Source organism: Halichoerus grypus, chromosome 1, assembly GCF_964656455.1.
Source record: "Halichoerus grypus chromosome 1, mHalGry1.hap1.1, whole genome shotgun sequence".
Lineage (NCBI taxonomy): Eukaryota > Metazoa > Chordata > Mammalia > Carnivora > Phocidae > Halichoerus > Halichoerus grypus.
The window spans coordinates 118,567,782-118,586,942 of record NC_135712.1 but is presented as its reverse complement, the minus strand read 5'-3'; the positions used below and the strand labels follow the sequence as shown (position 1 = coordinate 118,586,942).

Genomic DNA, 19,161 nt, shown 5'->3' with positions numbered 1-19,161 from the left:
GGGCTGTGCTTTCCACACATTGAGCTGAAAATCACTTGGATTTTGGGGAAGGAGATAGAATGAAAGCTAGAAACAAAAGATCTGGTTGTGAAACCTAGTACCTAAGTTAAGATGTTCGAATACATTTTCTCCTTTAAAAAAATTCTGGGGAAATTGAATATTTTTGCTAACCTGACTATTTTTAGCCAGTCCTTATGGAAGATGGAGGCGCTGGGAAACTAGCAACCCCAGAAAATATTAATTCATTTTTGCACGTGTTAAAATTAATTAACATTCGTATATTCAGTGATACAACAAGGCAATTAAAGACTTTGGAGAGATAAGAAGAAAAATGTAAATATATATTCAAAATCAGGCTCATAGCATTTTATAAAAATGTTGGCTTACATCCAGGATCTAAGGGTGGGGGTGGGTATGGTTTCTTTGTAGCTGAAGAAAGTGGAAAAGAATCTGCTCTATTTCCTTAAAAATAAAAGACTTCTTGTTTTATACAGCATGGTAAATGAAATGCTTTTCTGTTTTTTACCTGCCGGCAGTTTCTGGAGGAAATTTTTCTAGCAAGCTATGCTGTTTTCCTCTCTTCGGGGACATGGTGACACTGGTTTTGTAGCAAAACAGTATTTGCTTATTAGGCATTTCTTCAAAATCCTGAATAAGCAGCTCTTTCCACATTTTTTGTTCCACATGTTAAACATTTCATTGCAATTTGAGCTTCAATTGTGTGTGTGTGTGTATTGATAGGAAGGATTGAAAGGGGATGCATAAGAATTCTTGAAGGTTTTTTGTTTAAAAAAATTAATTCCTACAATTATGTATTGGACTCTCTACAGAAGGCAATTCCAATTTATTACACAGAGCCAAACTAGATCTCATCAATCTTAAGCAGCGGGGGTAGGGAGGTGGTATTGAAGAAGACATGAAATTTGGTGTTTGAGTAGATGAGATTTAATTTTCGGAAAACATTTCACTCATAAAACGGATGGCACCCCAGTGTCAGCCCTGACCTCCATGATGTCAATGTCATCGTGCAAGCATAGCTAAGATAAGCCTCAAAGTAAAACAAAGAAACATTGCATTTCAGCACAACACCATTTCTTCTCTTACAGTATGTACTATGTATATACATACAGCCTTTTGATATTCCTGTTAATGCCTTGTTACTTTACAATATAGCTTTTGGAGAGGGAGGGAGGAGAAAAATCATTTTGCATGTTCTATGTTCTGAGCAAGCGCGGTAAGTATGCTGCTGCAAGTCTTAACATTATTTAGGTCAGTATCCTAAGGATAGCTTTTATCGTTCACGATGGTCAGCTATACATCCAAAGGAATTCAGCATAAATTTATTTTTCTGTACTGATTTTATTTGCTTCTAAGTTTAAGCAAATTCATTCACATTTTAATACAATTGCAACTGAGAAGGTATCTGCCATTCTGTACTGCAGATACATTTAGCAGGATACATTTACACGGCTTGTGGTTAGAGGTGATAGCACGGATACAGACAGCCCGATCATGCATTCTTCTACAAGCCTGCCGGCATCATTTAGGATCTGAAAAATAATCTAGAAAAGCTATACCCTATATAATACTATTTTTTACTTTACAATAGCTAACTGTTTTTTGTTTTTTTGTTGTTGTTGTTAGCAATTCTATGAAATTAATCGTCTACAAAATGCATCCCAAACCAGATACATACTGTATTGAAAGCTTTCTTCAAGAAGATATGACCGTATTCATTCCAGCTTATTTTCTTCATTAGCAAAAGGATTGTTTGATTCTCAGAAGCAAAAGGACACATTCATTGTGCAGCAGCTCTGCTTAAGTGTATGAAATGCCTTCTACTGTCTGGTTGCAGAATTTGGAGTTTGCTAAACAGTGTTTAGTGATTGGGCTCATCTTGCATCACCAGTTGATGACATTTTTCTTTGTTCCCTCCTACCCAGTTGAACCAAGACTCTGAGGCTGATATGCAATGTCACTTACAACATTAATCAGATACTGCATTTAAGGTGAGCTGTCCCTTGCCTCCTCCTTCCCCAGTGCTCGTGTGCTGCATGCAGTGCGTATCTTGCTTCTGCGAGCCTAAGATGGCAGGCAGGATTAGCCGTGCTTTTGCTGTGTGTGCATGCTGTGTATAGAATTCATTACACGTTGCCTAGTATTTCAGATGTGAGTATGTAAATGCTCGGTATGCCATATCATCTGGTAGCGAAGACTTGTTTTTGCCTCATTACAGCCTTAGATATTTCAACATCACCTTTCAGTTCCGATTCATTTGCCTCTGGATGTTTGCTTTTCATCACGTTCAAAATAGGATTTTACCTTTTTTTTTTTTTTTAACAAAGCCAAAAAAAAAAAAAAAAACCCTAAAAACAAAAACAACAACAAAACTCTGCTACCAGATGGTGTCTCTCCTTTCTTCTTGCATTTGCTGTCTTTTAAATAATGTATGTTGTATTGTTAATTAATGTGAATATCAAATTAAACACTTGAAACTTACATATTTATTATGCAGGTAGGAGGCAAGGTGGAATCTATTTTTAACTCTTATGCACTCCATGGTGTGCAAACAACTTGGTTCTCAAATTTGTATTTTCAGTGCTGGTATCAGTGGTTTGATTTTCAGCAAATGTGACAGTGGCCTTTGCAGTGGTCAGCTCCGGGCTTTGAACTCTCAGAGGAGGAAGGGAAAAAAAATTCAACACACCACCTCCTTGGTTGCAGCCTCAGAGAAACCTTGGATGAGAAACTTCTTTTTTTCAATCCTGTTTTCCTGTTGATAAATTCAGTTCTCGTGATCACAGTACATTCAAGCTGTTCTGCGTATGATTTTGTGTGTGTGTGACAATTGCATCTAAAACTTGTGAGCAAGAAGACGGAGAAATCAGTTGGTCTCCATCGCTTTACATAAAAATGGCTGAGTGTCTTGTCATGCTAGCACTGCATTAAGTGATACATACAGGTAGGTCGAAATTTGCATGTTTTATAGATTTTTTTGAGCCATGCAGCAAGAATTTTAGATGGATTAAAATATGACTTTTGGAACAAACATTAAATAAGACAGCTGTAATTTTTTGGAGGGAGGGCATTAAATTGGATAGGCTTTCCTATTCAGATACTATATAAATATATAGCTTTGATAAACTCACAAAATGATTCTGCTATAATAGTGAGATGATTCCTTTTTAAAAAATCATATATATGATAGGTGTGGCGCCATTAGACAACAAAAGAATTTTTTGAAAAGTCTGTTGATTCAGCTCCATTTTAGCTTGAAACTAAAAATAAATGGGTTTCTTGAGATAATTTCAAAGAGCGCAAACAAGCTTAATAAGAAACATTTAAAATATTTAAATTTTAAGAAGCGGTCTTTAAACGTGTTATATGAAAGATTGAAATAAAAACTTACATGCTTCCAAAATCAATTTTAGATAATATAGAAGAATAAATATGCTATTTGTATATCTATTATCCGGAGAGATGAGGAGTTACAATTTTTGAAGGGGGGAGTATTAAATGTAGATGGCCCTGTTAGAAGAAAAAGAGCTTCACTGAATGAAAAAGAGTCCCTAGAATGGTTCATTGCAGATCATACAGCTGTGGTTCTGTAAGTACCAAATTCTGGCACTTTTCAAAATAATTTCATGGGCTCTTTCCTTTGAGCTTAACTTCCGAAATATATTTTAGTTTCAAATTAACACTGGGCCAGAACCTGTTTCCTTGGTAACCGAATCTTGTTTAAAAATGCAATAACAGATATGCAAAAGATTGTCTTAAAAAAAGAAACAAATGGTTAATGAAAATTGTACAGTTCTTTTTCCTCTCATATAGAGTCTGGACTGGTTTTAGACGTTTTTAAATGCGGTCTTCAAGCCTTAAAAATTAAGCCATATTTCTACACTTATAGAGAAAGCTTGCACAGGGAGAGCTTTTTTCTTCCTCCTTTGTGCTCAGTACTTTCAAAATTAAGGTTTTCTTTGTAACATGCCCCAGAATGCTGGTCAAGGTTTGTGTACAGAGGTGTAGTTTCATTATCACTGGTTCACCAGCGCCCCTGAAACAAAAGGCATCTCAGAAATTCTGAGAATCAGAAAATGCTTGTGCTCTTGTTTTTCCTGATCCCTCCATTGGTAACCTCAGAGCTCTCGGTAGAGAAGGACCCAAACCCAAGCCCACCCCCCCAATGAGAAGTGCACATGGAGCCTTTGTGGGAACGTCTTTGTAGATGTGCTCGGAGGAAGATACTGGCAAACCTGAAACCTCTATGAGGTTTGCTCCGATGTGAAGAACATCGAGACTCAGAACCATCTGTGTAAATAGCTGCTTTATTCTAGCAGTTGGTCTAATGTTCCAAAGTACCGTGTGTAAAGTCAAACCTCTTATGGGCTAAAGGTTTGTTGCTGCTGTTGTTGTTGTGTTGTTTTGAGGCCAACTTGAATATTTTGCTTGGAGTCTTTCTCTGGCTCAATGATATTAGAACATGATTCATCCCATAGTGATTTCGTTCTTTGGGCTTGCCATGAAATATCCCTCCTGCAACACCTTTTCTTTTCTTCTTTTTTTTTTTTTTTTGGGCTGTTCGGGGGGCCATTTTCCTTCTTGTTTGTGACTAAAAATGACTAAGTACATTTTGAATGTAACATCAGTCAGAAGATCGTAAACTGAAGGGGAATGTCGGAAACCTGATTCAGTCTTGCCTGTTTATTTCAGTAACAGTAGCATTAACAGTTGCAGGAGGATCAAGCTAATTGTCATTCACTCTTGAGCAAATAATGAGCCAGGCATTTGTGATTAAGACACTATTGCTATTCAGAAAGATTACAACTACAATGTCTTCTGTTTTGATAGGCCGGTACAAATCAATCATTTTGAACCTATTTGAATCTTAATCACAAGATTAGATGGATGCAATGCGATTGTTTTACCACAAAAATGAACGCCCGATAGATTCAACAGTGTATTTCTTCTTTATAAAATGTTGATCCTTTTATTGTTAACTCAAGCATGGTTGCGTCATCTCGTAGATTTTCATACCTAATGATTTTTTTTTTTGTGGCATTATTCATTTATGGTGCTCTTGGTCTTGCCTAAAAGAATTTTAAACACAATTCAAGGAGGTTGAAAGCCAAATTAGACCGTTGGGAAGTATATTGTACCGTTGTCATTCTAATAAATAGACCACAGAATGGAAGAATAATTATTATTTATTACTTTGCTGTGTTTCGCCTTAATGCTTTGCCTTCATATTTCACAGAAATATTTACAAGGCACAAGGCTTTTCTAAACGTACCCATTTGCAATTATTATTGGATGTCCTAGTCTAGCCAAAAACACTTCCTGATGATCGCAGAGATGGCACCTACCCCTTCTCATTGTTTAAAAGGCTGTGCTTAACCCATTTACACTTTTTGGCTAAGGTGCTTATACTGGGCAGGCCAGAGCAGGTGCGACAGAAAGAATGTGCAAACAACTGCTTTGTTCTCACCAAAACAAAATGAGCAAATCTCTGGTTTCCTACCTGAATGATTTATAGTCTACAATTCTCAACTCTTTTTCTTTGGAGAATAGGAAATGTTTTTCTGAGCCTTAACTCAGTAAGAATACCAATATAGCATCTCTTGCCACTAGAGTTACATTGATCTACTTCATTCATTTCCGTGGATCCCCCATAGAGAGACTGGCAGCCAGACCCTGTTTTAGAGCTGGTTGGTAGGGGAAGAAGGATCAATAAAAAGATCTAGCTCCTCACTGGGTGTTATATGCAAACAATGAATCATGGAACACTACATCAAAAACTAATGATGTAACGTATGGTGATTAACATAACATAATAAAATAAAATTAAAAAAAAAAAGATCTAGCTCCTTTATCTTTAATACCAAATCCTGCTAAGCCTTTGAGTTCCTGGAACCATGTGGTTCATTCTAACAGCTCCCTTCCAGGGGAAATGCTGTTCTTAACAGCTTTGTTGGTAATTAAATATTTGACACATTTATTGCGCACCTACTATATGCCAGGCATATTCCAAAGGCTGGAAATAGAGTAATGAGCAAGAGAGATCAGGGCCTGCTTCTTAGAGACCTGTCTCTAGTGTAGCGGAGTGGCGGGGATGGGGGAACTCAAAAATAAATGTGTAAACAATTAAGGGAGACAAGTGCAAAGAAGAAAATTAAAATAAAAATTTAAAAGGCAAGAACGATATGTTGGGAGGAGGAAAGCCACTGTAGAATGATTGGCCTTCCTGAGGAGGTAGCATTTAAAAGCAGAGACCTGCATGGTAAGATGGACCCAGCCAGGTGGAGTTCTGAGGGGATCATCATGAGGCAGAGGAGTGCGCGTGCTCAGACTGCAAACACCTTTCTTTGTGTAGCTGCCACTCTAACAGAGCCAGGTCTGATGACTTGGCAGGTTAAGCCTTTCCTAGGTCAGTTTCCCCTGCAGTGAGAAGGGTGGGCCAGGCCCATGGCTGGTTTTGGTCAAATTGCCAGGACGCAGTGCCAGTGATGTTACTGCCTTTGACCCAGTCCCACCCTGAAACCACCTAAGAAGGTGCAGTGGTGCTGATGAAATGCTGGCATAGATTTAGCGCTAACCCCAGAAATCCACAGAAGAAAGGATTCTCAGAGAGTTCTTTTTCGTAAGAACTCCAGAAAGTAAATTCATGACAACACATTGACATGACCATTTCCTTTATTTTTTTTCAAAAGCAAATGGTGGAAGGGTCTGTCCCACCTTGCCAATGAATTGTCTGTGTCCTCTAACACCTAAAACTCTTCAGTTTTACAGATCTCTTTGCCTGACAGTGGCTTTCTAAAGACCTTACTACTTGGAGTGGTATTTCTCTATTGGAGCAAATAATACCAAAGAAATTCTTTTTAAGAACCAGATCGCTTTTATGCTTTTTAGGTTAGTCTGCTGATAAAGCTCTGAGAACAAAGGGATATGATAGGTTTGCTATATAAGTTAGAGACTATAAGACCCTTGAGGCGCCTGGGTGGTGTAGTCGGTTAAATGTCCAACTTAGATTCCGCTCAGGTCGTGATCTCAGGGTCCTGAGACGGGCCCCTCAGTGCGTAGTCTGCTTAAGACTCTCTGTCCCTCTACCTTTCCCCGTTCACTCACTCACTCACTCTCTCTCAGATAAATAAATAAATCTTTTTTTAAAAAAAGAAAGAAACGATAAGACCCTATGAAGGCTTCAGAATGTGTCAGAAGCATCTTCTAAAACCAATTCATAATTTAGGGGCACCTGGGTGGCTCAGTCGGTTAAGCGTCTGCCTTCGGCTCAGGTCATGATCCCAGGGTCCCGGGATCGAGTCCCACATCGGGCTCCCTGCTCAGTGGGGAGTCTGTTTCTCCCTCTCCCCCATCTTGTGCTCTCTCATAAATAAATAAATAAATAAATAAATAAATAAATAAATAAATAAATAAAATTCGTAATTTAGTGGGTTTTGCTTATCACAAGTTAGAGGTGGCCTGGCTGACTCCTCACACTTTGGTTTTGACTGACTTATGAACCATTCCCCTGCATGAAGCATGTTCTCGCCCTTTGTAGCAGTCTTGCCCACCAGTGGAGGAGTGGGCGTCAATAATTCAGTTCACTTCTTTGACCATTGCTTGTTGAGTAGATAGCAGGTAGCACTCCAACCCAGGCGAAATGGAATATGACATGAAACACCCCATGAAACTTCCATCCAGGTTCCTACACAAGGCTAGACATTGTATGGACAGGCACAGTTGTGTGTCCTCTCTGTTCCAGACAGAAATGAATGGCATGCTGTTCTCTTAGGGGCCTTTTATACTGTTCCCTTGGAGGCCAGCCTTCAGTTTGGGGCCATTTCACTTGATGGCAAGGGTGGTTCTTCCTGGGACTCCATGTCTCATCCTCATCACCTTCCCAAGATGTCTTGGCTCCTAATAAGCCACCGTATGTCTGGCTGTCCTACTCCAAGCTGGTCTGCCTACATTTGCCAGGTGACTTCACTAACGGCTGACACCCTTTTGCATTCATGAGCAGATGTTAAGTTGAGAAGCCCTTGAATATAAAAATTTGAATTTGTGATGCAGGCAAGATGCTTCTGCCTTTTTACCTTCCCTGGCTGACAGTGGGGGTCTCCCTGCTGGCTGTCCTGCAGAAGGCTTGGTGGGTAGCGGGTATATCAAAGACTAGTTGCCAAAGCTCATGTCTCTGTTAGGTGATCCCAGTGTGGCTCTGCTGTGGCCTCAAAGTCTCGTTGACCAGAAAATTGTTCTTTTGATCTGGTAACTCATTTTGCATCTTTTCCCTTAATTCTTTCCTTGCTTCTGCAGCTATCCCTGCTCAGGGTTCAAGACTAGCACTTGGGTCTACACTCACTACATTTGGCCTGCAGAGGGAGTTTGTTTTCCGGTTCTGTTTTGTTTTTAAAAAGCCAGTGTAAATATTATTTCTGTGTTCGTGAAAAGCTGTGAGAGCTTTCGTGATTTTCTTTATATAATACAATAAACCTCTTCCTTCCCCTGTGGTCATTGCTGCCAAATGGACATTTTGAAATTCCTTTTTCATTTTGCCTGCTAAAATCTTCTACCCTGTCTGAGGCCTTGCTCTAATTAAGGCCCAGCAGTCCTGCCCATCTTCCCCAGCGCTGAGCGTGACGCGGAGTGCCTGCCCTGAGGGCCTTACAAGCCAGTGAGCCGAGAAAACAAAAGCCACCAGCTGAGAATGTGGTTAAATCCCAGGAGGGCAGTGCCCTTGTAATTCTCCCCCCTCCCTCGTTTCTTGAGCTGTGGAAGGGAAGAGGGGAACCTTTAGTAGGGAAAGAGAGGGGCTACATCACTGAAGGATTTTCTAGAAACTGCAGGCTATTGAGGAAATGATGTGGAAGAGAAGGGTTGGTCATCTAGGAGGCGAAATGGGGAGACGGAGGTGACTGCAGACGGAGAGGGCTGTGGAGGTGGGGGGCGGGGGGGGGGCACAGAAAATAAGAGGAAACAAAGGGAGCAGTCAGGAGGCCGCTGGTGAACAAAAGGAGATGCTGCTGTGCATACCCTGAAGGGAAGGGGGTACAGGGTACAAGGGAGAAAGGGTGGGGAGGGGGTGCAACTAGGAAAAGAAGTCTTGGGAAAGCCCCTAAAATGCAGACTGCAGGCCTGCTGCATAGGGACTGGTGCCATGATGTTCTGTCTGGCTTCGGTGGTGATGTTGGTCTTGCTGCTTAATTGTCCCATGTTGGCTGTTACAAAGAGCCTACAGATTGACATCTTTGAGGGTAATTTATCCCAGAATCTTATGAAGTCCCCATCCCAAGGCTCCTATTCTATATCTGAGGATGCCAGAGAGCCCCTCATCCCCCCACCCATCGCTCTGCTAGATCTGCATTAAACTTTCAATTAAATGAGCAGACTTTTTACATGTGCTGTGGTCTTCTACACAGCAAAGACTAGAAATAAGCCCAAAAATACCTGATTTAAGCTGCAGATTTAAGGAATTCTCTCCCAAAGTCATGTTGTCCACAGCAGGCATGCTACTCTGCTTTTGGAGCTCCCGAGGCCTCTTCCTTGCTCTTCACCAGCCTATCCAGACTCCGCTCAGAGTGCCAAAGGTTATTCTCATTGAATTCCTTGATTGGGCACCTGGGGGACTCAGTCGGTTAAGTGTCTGCCTTCGACTCAGGTCATGATCCCAGGGTCCTGGGATCGAGTCCTGCATCGGGCTCCCTGCTCAGTGGGGAGTCTGCTTCTCCCTCTGCCTCTGCCTGCCGCTCCCCCTGCTTGTGTTCTCTCTCTCTCACAAATAAATAAATAAAATCTTTAAAAAAAAAAAGAATTCCTTGATCTTCAGGAGGACCACGCCAGCCCTTAGTGTTGTCATCACCCCTGTACTGCTTGTTGAGCTCTCACAGAAATGTGAATCACAGACTTCATTTGCCATGTGGACCTTAGACATACTTTATTTTGTCATTAAGGGAACTGTGGCACAAAGAAGTTATAACTTCTCCAGGTCACTAGGAGCATTAAGAGGCCATCCTAGTCCAGTGCAGTTTCTACAATAAGCTGCTTTTAGGTCACAGGGGACGCCCGGTCCTCCACCAGGAGTTTGCATACTTTTTCTGTAAAGAGTCAGATAGTAAATATTTTAGGTTTTGTGGATTGAGGCACAATTGGGGATACTATATAGATATTTATATAATAACTGAGAAAACAAATTTCCATAAGCTTTTTATTGACAAAATTTAAAATTTAATATGTAATATTCAGTATAACAATAATGTATGCACTGCACTATCATAGATACAGAAATGAATGATGGTGGCTATGTCCTAATACAAACTTATTTGTGGACACTGAAAGTTGAGTTTCATGTAATTTTCACATCATGAAATATTACTCTCCTTTCAATTTTTTTTTTTTTTTTTCTGATCATTTAAAATTGTAAGAACCATTCTCAGCTTGCAGGCTATACAAAAATAGGTGGTGGGCCAAATTTGATCCACAGGCCATAGTCTGTGGACCCATTTTCTAGGCCAAAATCAGTAAACCGGGGCCCATTGGTCAGTCCAGACCACATATGTGTTTTACTTGTTAACGATAATTTTAATTGAATCTGTTGCAGACAGATCATGGCACCAGTCCCAATTTCAAAACTTCTATAAGTTTGAAATATTTCTAATTTTCTAAGTGCTTCTAATTATTCTAATTCTTTTCATTATACTTATAACTCTAATTATAAAAGTAAGATATAGCTACTGTGAAATAATTTGGAATGTTACTATTTGGGCATGTATTCTTTCAATCTTTTATCTATCATGGTGATTTTTTAAATACTTGAGATAATGTATTTTTTTTTAAAGATTGTATTTATTTACTTGACAGAGAGAGAGAGAGAGAAAGAGTGAACACAAGCAGGGGGGAGGGGCAGAGAGAGAAGGAGAAGCAGGTTCCCCACTGAGCATGGAGCCCAATGTGGGGCTGGATCCCAGGACCCTGGGATCATGAGCTGAGCTGAAGGCAAGACGCTTAACGACTGAGCCACCCAGGCGCCCCTTGAGATATTTTGTAGACAATTTTGTATCTTCCTCTTATTCACTTAATAGCATATCATTTTAAAGCCTTTCATTACATAATCTTTTAAAACTTTATTATGAAAATCTTGAACCTGTACAAAATATGGAAAGGCTAGTTTAATGAACCCCCATGTAGCCATCACCCAACTTCTCTAATTCTCAATGGCCGGCCAACCTTGTTTATGTAAATCCTCTCCTGTATTATTTTGAAGTAAATCCCAGATATCATATCATTTTATCTCTAAGTATTTTAGTGTGATTCTCTAAAAGACAAGGATATGAAGAGAAAGCCCTTTTACTTAGCAAATAAATGCTGAAGTATTTAGGGGTAAAAGAGAATGATGTCTGCAACTTGCAAATAGTTCAGGAAAAAATAAGTAGGTAGGTAGGTAGGTAGATATGAGTAGAATATATGTAGGCGTTTTTTGGTACTATTCTTGAAATTCTTCTATAAGTTTGAAATATTTCTAAAGAAAACGTTTTTAAAATGTGAGTTACTAAAAAAATACATTTAAAAAATGTGATTTTCGGGCACCTGGGTGGCTCAGTCGTTAAGCGTCTGCCTTCAGCTCAGGTCATGACCCCAGGGTCCTGGGATGGAGCCCCGCGTGGGGCTCCCTGCTCAGCGGGAAGCCTGCTTCTCCCTCTCCCACTCCCCCTGCTTGTGTTTCCTCTCTCGCTGTGTCTCTCTCTGTCAAATAAATAAATAAAATCTTTAAAAAATGTGATTTTCTAAGAAGAATAACCACAGTATCATTATCATTACCAACAAATAATAATTCTTTAATAACATCAAATATCATAGTCAGCATTTCTCCTAATTTGGCCTAATCTGTCCAATTATGTCATTTAAATAAAAACCAATTTACTTGTTCAAAGCACGATTCCGAATAAGGTCCTTACAGTACAATTGATATTCCCTTAAATGTCATTTAATTTATTGGCTTCCTTCCCTCTTTCTTTCATCCTTGCTGTTGCTATAAAAAATTTGTTGAAGAAACTGTTTGACCTGTAGAGTTTCCTACAATCTGAAGTCTGATTGATTATACTCCTTGGTACTGTTTTACATGTTCTTCTGTCTCAGAAATTTCCTGTAAATCAGTAGTTACAGCTAGAGACTTGATCAGATTCAGATGCCTTTGTTTCGTTTGTGTAAGTAGTCAACATTTCATAGACTTTACATAAAAATGCCGATTTTGGCTTCATTTGAAAATTCTGTAGATCTGCCCCCCACCCCCCACCCTGACCCGGCACGGGTTGCTCTGGGGCTGGGTAGTGACCACGCCTGTTCCTCACTTATGTGGGACACGAATTATCCTGCAGACCCCAGTTCACACTACTTCCTGCCTGGCTCCCAGGAGCCTTAGAGCCCCTGTTGGAAACCCTGCCTCTTCAGGGGCTTTGGTAGACCTCTCAATGCACCGTCACAAGAGGACTTTTCAGGAATGTGGTGGAGAGTAGAGACGACTACAATTCAGACAGACTTTCTTAAATGCTAGAAGGGAAAGAGATAAGCAGCCACATAAAGGGAGGCCAAGGGATACAAATTTGGTGAGTCCCTAGGATGAGGGATAGAGAGAAGTAAAGCAACAAATTAACAAGAGTGCTGCAAACATGGGAGACCGAACAAGATCTGGATTCCTAACCCATGGTGGGAAACTAAGGAAGGAAATGGGTTTTAAAAAGAGACAGACTTTAGTCTTTTTATACATTATGATAATATTGAAACCTTAAAAAGGGGGGGCTGACAGGAAATGTTACATTGACCAACAGTCCTAAATCAGAAAGTGCAAGCATGTAGCTGTAGCCTAGCAGAAATCAAGTGGGGATTAAAGGAAATGAGGGTAGAAAACGAGGAAAACCTCTTGGGAAAGGCCACTAGGAAAGGACCAGGAGCCACACTGTGGAGATGTGGAAGAACTGGAAGATATTTCAGAAGAAAGGATCTCGAAAGTTGTAGCATTTTTTTTTTTTCCGATTTGCAAATGTATTGAACTGAAAAGTATAAAAATATAGAAAAACAATGTTTTGGAAAGAATAAATCTTTACATAAAAGCATAAAATTATGACACATTGGGATGTTCCTGGAAATTTCCAGATAGTTTCCCATACTCAGAAGCATGATTAAGAGAGAATCTGAGACTGGTTATGAGGAAGGGTGGAAAATTTTGAAGGACAGGCTGATTATGTAAGTTTTCATCTGTGGTGTTTAAAACTGTTGCCATGATATTTCAGTTATTAATAACAATTTGGGGAAATCTACACGCTTCTGGAGAAACATTTGGCTCTAATGGGAAAGAAATGCCACTGTTTGTGAATTCCCAAGTGGATGTAAGGAGCCATTCACTTGCTAAGCCTCTTAGGGAAGCCAGAGCCGATTTCACCCTTAACAAGCTGTTGACAGCGTCTGATCAAGGTACCACCTGGAACATGTTAGCAGCACAGAAAGTGGACTGTGGAGACAGACCCGTGTTTAAATCCCTTTATGTCACTCACCATGTGACCCTGGCAGCTTACGCATGGAAAATTTCTAGGGTATAAAGGTTGCTTTACGTTCATAGCTATGATTCTTACTGCTTGGATGGTAGGACCTTAGAGCTCTGAATAAATTGCCTTCCACTAGCAGCCACAACAGTTTACACTTATAGAACGCTTACCATGGGCCAGGCACTTTTGTAGATACTTCGCGTGTATTATCCCATTAAGTTATTAAGAAGCCCTACAAGGTAAGTGTAATATTAAAATAAGCCTCATTTTATGGATGAGGAAGCTGAGGCTCAGGGAGGTTAAGTAACTTGCCTAAAATTACACAGCAAGTGACTCTGTAAGTGACAAAGCTGGGCTTTAAACCCAGCCAGGCAGAATCCAAACGCCAAACTCCCTTGCTTGACCACTTCCCGCCTTCCAATCTTAGGGAAGCACAGAGAGTCATGCCTCATACTGGCACTTTCCAACCCGTGGTTCCTAATTTGTGTGCCTCAGTTTTCTTGGAGGTCTCCAAATGGTTTTCACAGTTTCCAAAAGCCTCAATGAAAACACATAAACTTGCAATCAGACCACAAGTTTCTTTAGGTTGGAATCTACGATTGACAATGAATTGGCTCAGGTTTTGTAGAAGCTCTGATTGGCGGTTATTTACACAAAAACATTGCAGGGTTGTTTTTTAAGTGGGAAGATGAATCATCAGTTAATAAACACAATTTAGTGGAATAGAGCTTTCTAAACATGTGGCCTACTGAGAAAGACTAGAGGGTGCTTGGCTTCGAGAAGGTTGGGAACTGCTAGTGTACATGTGTGTGCATGCTGCCCAAACTGCCAGCCTTTAAAACCCTGCCTTTATTTTTAAATTACATAATTCTTTAATTTGACTTTAAGTCAATATATTTTTCCTTGATTATTTAAAATGTTTTGCTAGCTGTGTATTTAATATTGTAATCTACTTTAGTTTCAAGATGATAGGGTTCTTAAAATATGGTCGGGAACGGAGATGCAGAATTGGAAACATTGTATTCCAAACTAAAAGCAGGATAACAGGCTTTTTATCCTTTTAAGTTGTAACCTGGGAGTAAATCTTTGCTCAAGAAAATTTTACATCAGACTCATACTACCAAAATGCAGGGAACATGGGTGGTTTTGTTTAAAAAAAAACAAAACGAAAAAAACAAGCAAACAAAACCTGCACGTTAGTGCAGGAGGCTGATAGCTCCACAAGGCAAGCTTGTGGAGTAAGTGAATACTTTTTCAATGAGCAGTCCCTGAATCTTGGAAGAAAGATCCTAGCGGGCAGTCAGCGCCCTTTATTTGAGGAAGAGGACTGGGTCTTTTGCGTGAAATGCTTTTTTATACCACGTTGGGAAAATCGATCTAGGCCTCCCCTGACAGCCATGGGAAAGCACAGGTGACACACTATTCCTGAGAATTTGATTACATTAAAACTGCACTTGACTGTCTCCGAATCCTGCCCCTCTGAAATGTGCAGGGCTTGGATGCCCTCTTGAGATCTGGATCTGGAACCCAGGGGCCCTTCTGCCGCCCCAGGCCTTGTTCTGATGGTGACAGTGGCCGCTGGCCCCCCAAACTGGGTTGTCCTTGGGCCAGGTTCCTAGCCGTGTTCTCCCTCGGGAAGGAGGCGCAGGCCCCTGCCCCTCTGGTGGAGTCTGGGGCCCCCGCGGGGCCGTCGTAGGTCCCTACCCCAGCCCCCACCCCGCCGTCGCACCAGGTACGGTCTGGGCCTCGCGCGGCCGTCGTGCGTCCCCCGCCCCCGGTCCCGCCGCCGCCCTCCCGAGGCCTCGTCCTTCGCGCGGCGGTTCCCCGGGCGCCCGGGCCCGCGGGCTGAGGGTCGGGCCGACCTCTTCCCAGACCCGCCGCGTCCTCTACCCCGCGCCGGGGGCGGGCCGGGCCGGCAGAGCCGAGCCGCCGGCGTCCATTTTCTGGGCGGTGCTGTGTGGCGCAGCGGCCGGACTCGCGGGTCCGGAAGAGCCATGGACCCCCGGGGGAACGCGCTGGCGCTGGAGCAGTCGAGCCCTGTAAGTGCCATTCGCAGGGTCTGTGTGCGGGGCTGGGTGGGCGAGGTGCGGCCTGCGGGCGCGGGGCCCCGGGCGCGACCAGCCTGACCCCTCCTCTTCCCAGGAAGGAGCCCCGAAACCTGGCTGGCAAAGGCTGGCGCAGGGCTGTGAGCTCCGCGAACGCTGGAAAGCCGAGCTGCTGCAGGGACCCAGCGGCCGCAGGTGCCAGGAGCCGGGGGCCTGCGCCTCAGGGGGGAGAAGGGGGCCAACTGCTGACCCGGGCAGGTGGCGCCGCATCTCGTGGCCCAACTGCGCGACTGTGCAAGAGGGCGGGGGGCGGGGGGAGAAATGCGCACCCAAGGGCTGGGGACCTTAGGGCTCAGGTCCAGCAGGCTCAGGAACTGCGCTGACAGTCACAACTCCCCTGGCTCCGGCCTGCGACTGGGACCCCAGTCCCGACCCAGTGGGAACCTGATGATTTTCTTGGTTCAACACCAAGCCCCTGGAATTGAATGGGACGTGCAAAGGCAGGGCCCTGCCCCCAGGGGTTTGCAATCTCAGCCTCTTACTTCTGCAAGTAGTTAGGTCTGTTCTGTTGGTACAACACAACCGCCCGCTGTAAGCTGCTGCTTTGCAGGGTGTATAATAAATCACCCGAGATTTTAGTGTGTCCGCGATTCCACTTATTAAGTCCTGCTCTGCTGTAGGTAAGTGACTAATTCCATTCTGGACTGTGGCCCTAATTGAATATTCCTTTTAAGGATCCATTATAGATGATATATGTTATGGTGCCTTATACATATTTTAAAGGTTAAAAGACTTTTCTCCCAATTACGAAGCTCAGCTACTTCCGTTAGGTTCGCATGGCTAAAAAGCATAGGAGAATTTAGTCCGTGGTTTCAGAGAAACTTCTGGTGAGGTACTGTATGTAAGTGTAGTGTTTTTCCAACAAGAGTAGGGACCCATTAGAAGATTGTGGAATCAGTTTAGTGGGTTACTACGGGAATTTTTTAAAAAGATATAAAATACGTAATCCAATATAGAAAAGAAGAGAATAGAAAATATCAGAGTGCATTGTTGTTGTTTTGAGACTTTGGGGTTTATATAATGTAATTATATGTTGTTTTGAGACTTTGGGGTTTATATAATGTAATTTTTTAAAAACGGTAGGTCATTGCCACAAAGTTTTTAAAACACTTGTTTACAGGTTAATAACCCAAGCTTTGGAGTCAACTGAACCTGGGTTTAAGTCTCAGATCTTACATAAACTACCTGTGTGACCTTGAATAGATTCCGTGACCTTTCAGAGCCTCTTTTTCTGTAGCTATAAAGTGGGGAATGTCTCCTACATCGGAGGGAGGGGTATTATGAAGACTATATGAGGTCACATATGTCAGTATTTTGCTCAGTGCTTGACTTAGAGTAGGTGTTCAAGACACATGGTAATTGTAATTACTATTGTTGCTGAAACATCAAATCCTGGCAGCCAGTCATGGGACACTGTGCTATTTCTTCCCTTCTTTCTTTCTTTTTTAGGTCTTGATGTGGAGGAGATGGAGGACTCAGAACCAAGAATTTCCGAGTGATTCCTTCCAAAGCACAAGAAACTAACTGTTAGTGCTGGTGTGTTCTAACTGAGGTAACTGAATTTGTGTTTCTCCTTAGTCTGTATGAAATAAAAAAGGGTTTTTCTGAGGGACTGAAGGACTCCCAAGGGTCATATGATTTGTGCCAGCGATCCACCAGATTGGGGGATTACAGAGTGACAATGACATTTAAGTAAACTGTTATTAAGGAGACAGGAGGCCCCTGTGATGAAGGGGGGACTAAGTGAAACAGGGCTTCAGGACAGCTGGCCTCTCATTCCAGTTCTGCCAGTGACTGTCGTGGGACCTTCTTTAAATCTCTTCATAGATCTCTAGCTTGTCCAGACTGGAAGGGACCACAGACATCATTGAGGCCCAGAGAGTTTAAATGGCTCTTCGGGGTAACCCAGTGGGCTGGGGCCAAGGCAGGATGACACTCGGATCTCCATTGCTCAGTCATATAGCCAGCTCAGGGGCTGCCAGAGGGAGAGCACCATGCTAGGCCCTGAGAGTATACATGTGAAGAGCTCACCCCCAGGATGCTTGCAGTTTATGTAGACAAGAACTGACAGCCCAGCAAAATGCTGGGGGTTTTTTTGTTTTTGTTTTTTTTTAACTCCTCACAATACCCCTACAAGGTAAAGAAGAACAGATGTGAAGGAATAAAGTGTGAAAATGCAGGTCATGGAGGGCTTTATATCTCATACTATATGTGTGGTGCACATTCCGTATGCAAAGCACAATGCTAGGACCACAAAGTTCAAGGCAAAGTGCTGGCCCTTGAGGAGTCTGCAGCCTAAACTCCGAAGAGGCAGTCAGTTGGGCAGTGCCTGACGTTCACCCCTCCTTCACCTGCCTCTCCAGCAGTCAGCGTGGGATCTGTTAACAGGAAGAGACCTGAGTAGCTGACATGTCACAGTTCTTGCCTTTTGATGCAGTTTTTTCATTTTTTTCAAATTTAACCTATACTTCCATCTGATTACTAAAACTGATACTTTCAACTTATAAACAATAGTAAGGTCTTCTCTGAATTAATTCATTGATTTCTTCACTCAACAAATGTATATTAAACTCCTACAAGGCACTTGGGTATTCAAGACCAAGCATACCGTATTTTTACAATCATGGTATTAATCGTGTTCGATCTCTTAGCAAGGAATTATTTGTCCAACTGTTAGAGATTTGCTGTTGTTAACATACTAGAATATCAGCTCCAAGGAAGTTCGAGATTGACCCATAAAGGATATATAGATCTTTAAAAATCTTGAAATCTTAAGAAAGGAATTTCTTCTCGGGGCGCCTGGGTGGCTCAGTCGGTTAAGCATCCAACTCTTAATTTTCACTTAGGTCCTGATCTCAGGGTTGTGAGATCAAGCCCCCCGTTGGGCTCCATACTGGGTGTGGAGCCTGCTTGATTCTCTCTCTCCCTCAGCCCTCCTTCCCCCCAAAAAAGAAAGGAATTTCTTCTCTTTTAAATTTTGATTTTGCCATTACTGTCACCTGCTTATAGAGGTCTTTTGTCTGTACACTTAACCAATAGACACAGAGGAAAGCAGTTTGGCAAGGGGGCTTTCTTTAACTTGAAATGCTCTCCTCTTCTAGCTTTGTAGGCTACCCAGGACTAGAAGTGTTCAAAGGTAAAGCAATTTAAGAGATACTTTAATTTACAGAGTACAAAGTTAGAGAGCTCCAATAATTGCATTAAGCAACAGAAATCAGTTTGTAAGTCTTGAATGCTGCTTGTAATAAACTTAACTCCAAATAGAACAAATGAGATGTTGAATGTGAATGTGCTTTGTAAACTTCTAGGAGTTCTATAAATGTTATACAACAAATATTTATTGAGTGCCTACATGAGTACGTCACTGTGCTAGAGAAAACAGAGGATTCAGTAGCAAAAAGATCTGGGTCCTTCCCTCTCAGACCCTGTTATGTAGATGAGGAAATAGCATATGCAGAACACCATGTGGTAAATGCCTAAAAAGATAGTTTGGTAATTCGAAAAGGAAGAGGTCTCTTTTACCTCTA

General features: G+C 42.0%; 1 protein-coding gene and 1 long non-coding RNA gene across 13 annotated transcripts in view; one reads left to right on the top strand and one right to left on the bottom strand.

Annotated features, from left to right (window-relative positions):
- The window catches only part of LOC118542537 (uncharacterized), a 28,458-nt gene extending 26,630 nt beyond the window's left edge, over window positions 1-1,828 (bottom strand). The window contains exon 1 of the long non-coding RNA XR_013447314.1: window positions 1,697-1,828. This is a non-coding gene — a long non-coding RNA (uncharacterized LOC118542537). The remainder of the gene's footprint in view (window positions 1-1,696) is intronic.
- ZBTB38 (zinc finger and BTB domain containing 38) overlaps window positions 1-19,161 on the top strand; it is a 164,553-nt gene that overhangs the window by 74,170 nt on the left and 71,222 nt on the right. For 4 of the 12 annotated variants that reach the window (XR_013447309.1, XR_013447310.1, XM_078071109.1 and 1 more), the window contains 2 exons: window positions 1,944-2,009; window positions 17,084-17,186. The gene's annotated coding sequence lies outside the window, so the exon portion shown is untranslated. Of the gene's footprint in view, window positions 1-1,377; window positions 1,825-1,943; window positions 2,010-2,599; window positions 2,963-15,299; window positions 15,569-15,919; window positions 16,255-17,083; window positions 17,187-19,161 lie in introns of those variants that run through there. The other 8 variants (XR_013447311.1, XM_078071112.1, XM_078071124.1 and 5 more) reach the window with 6 other exon arrangements.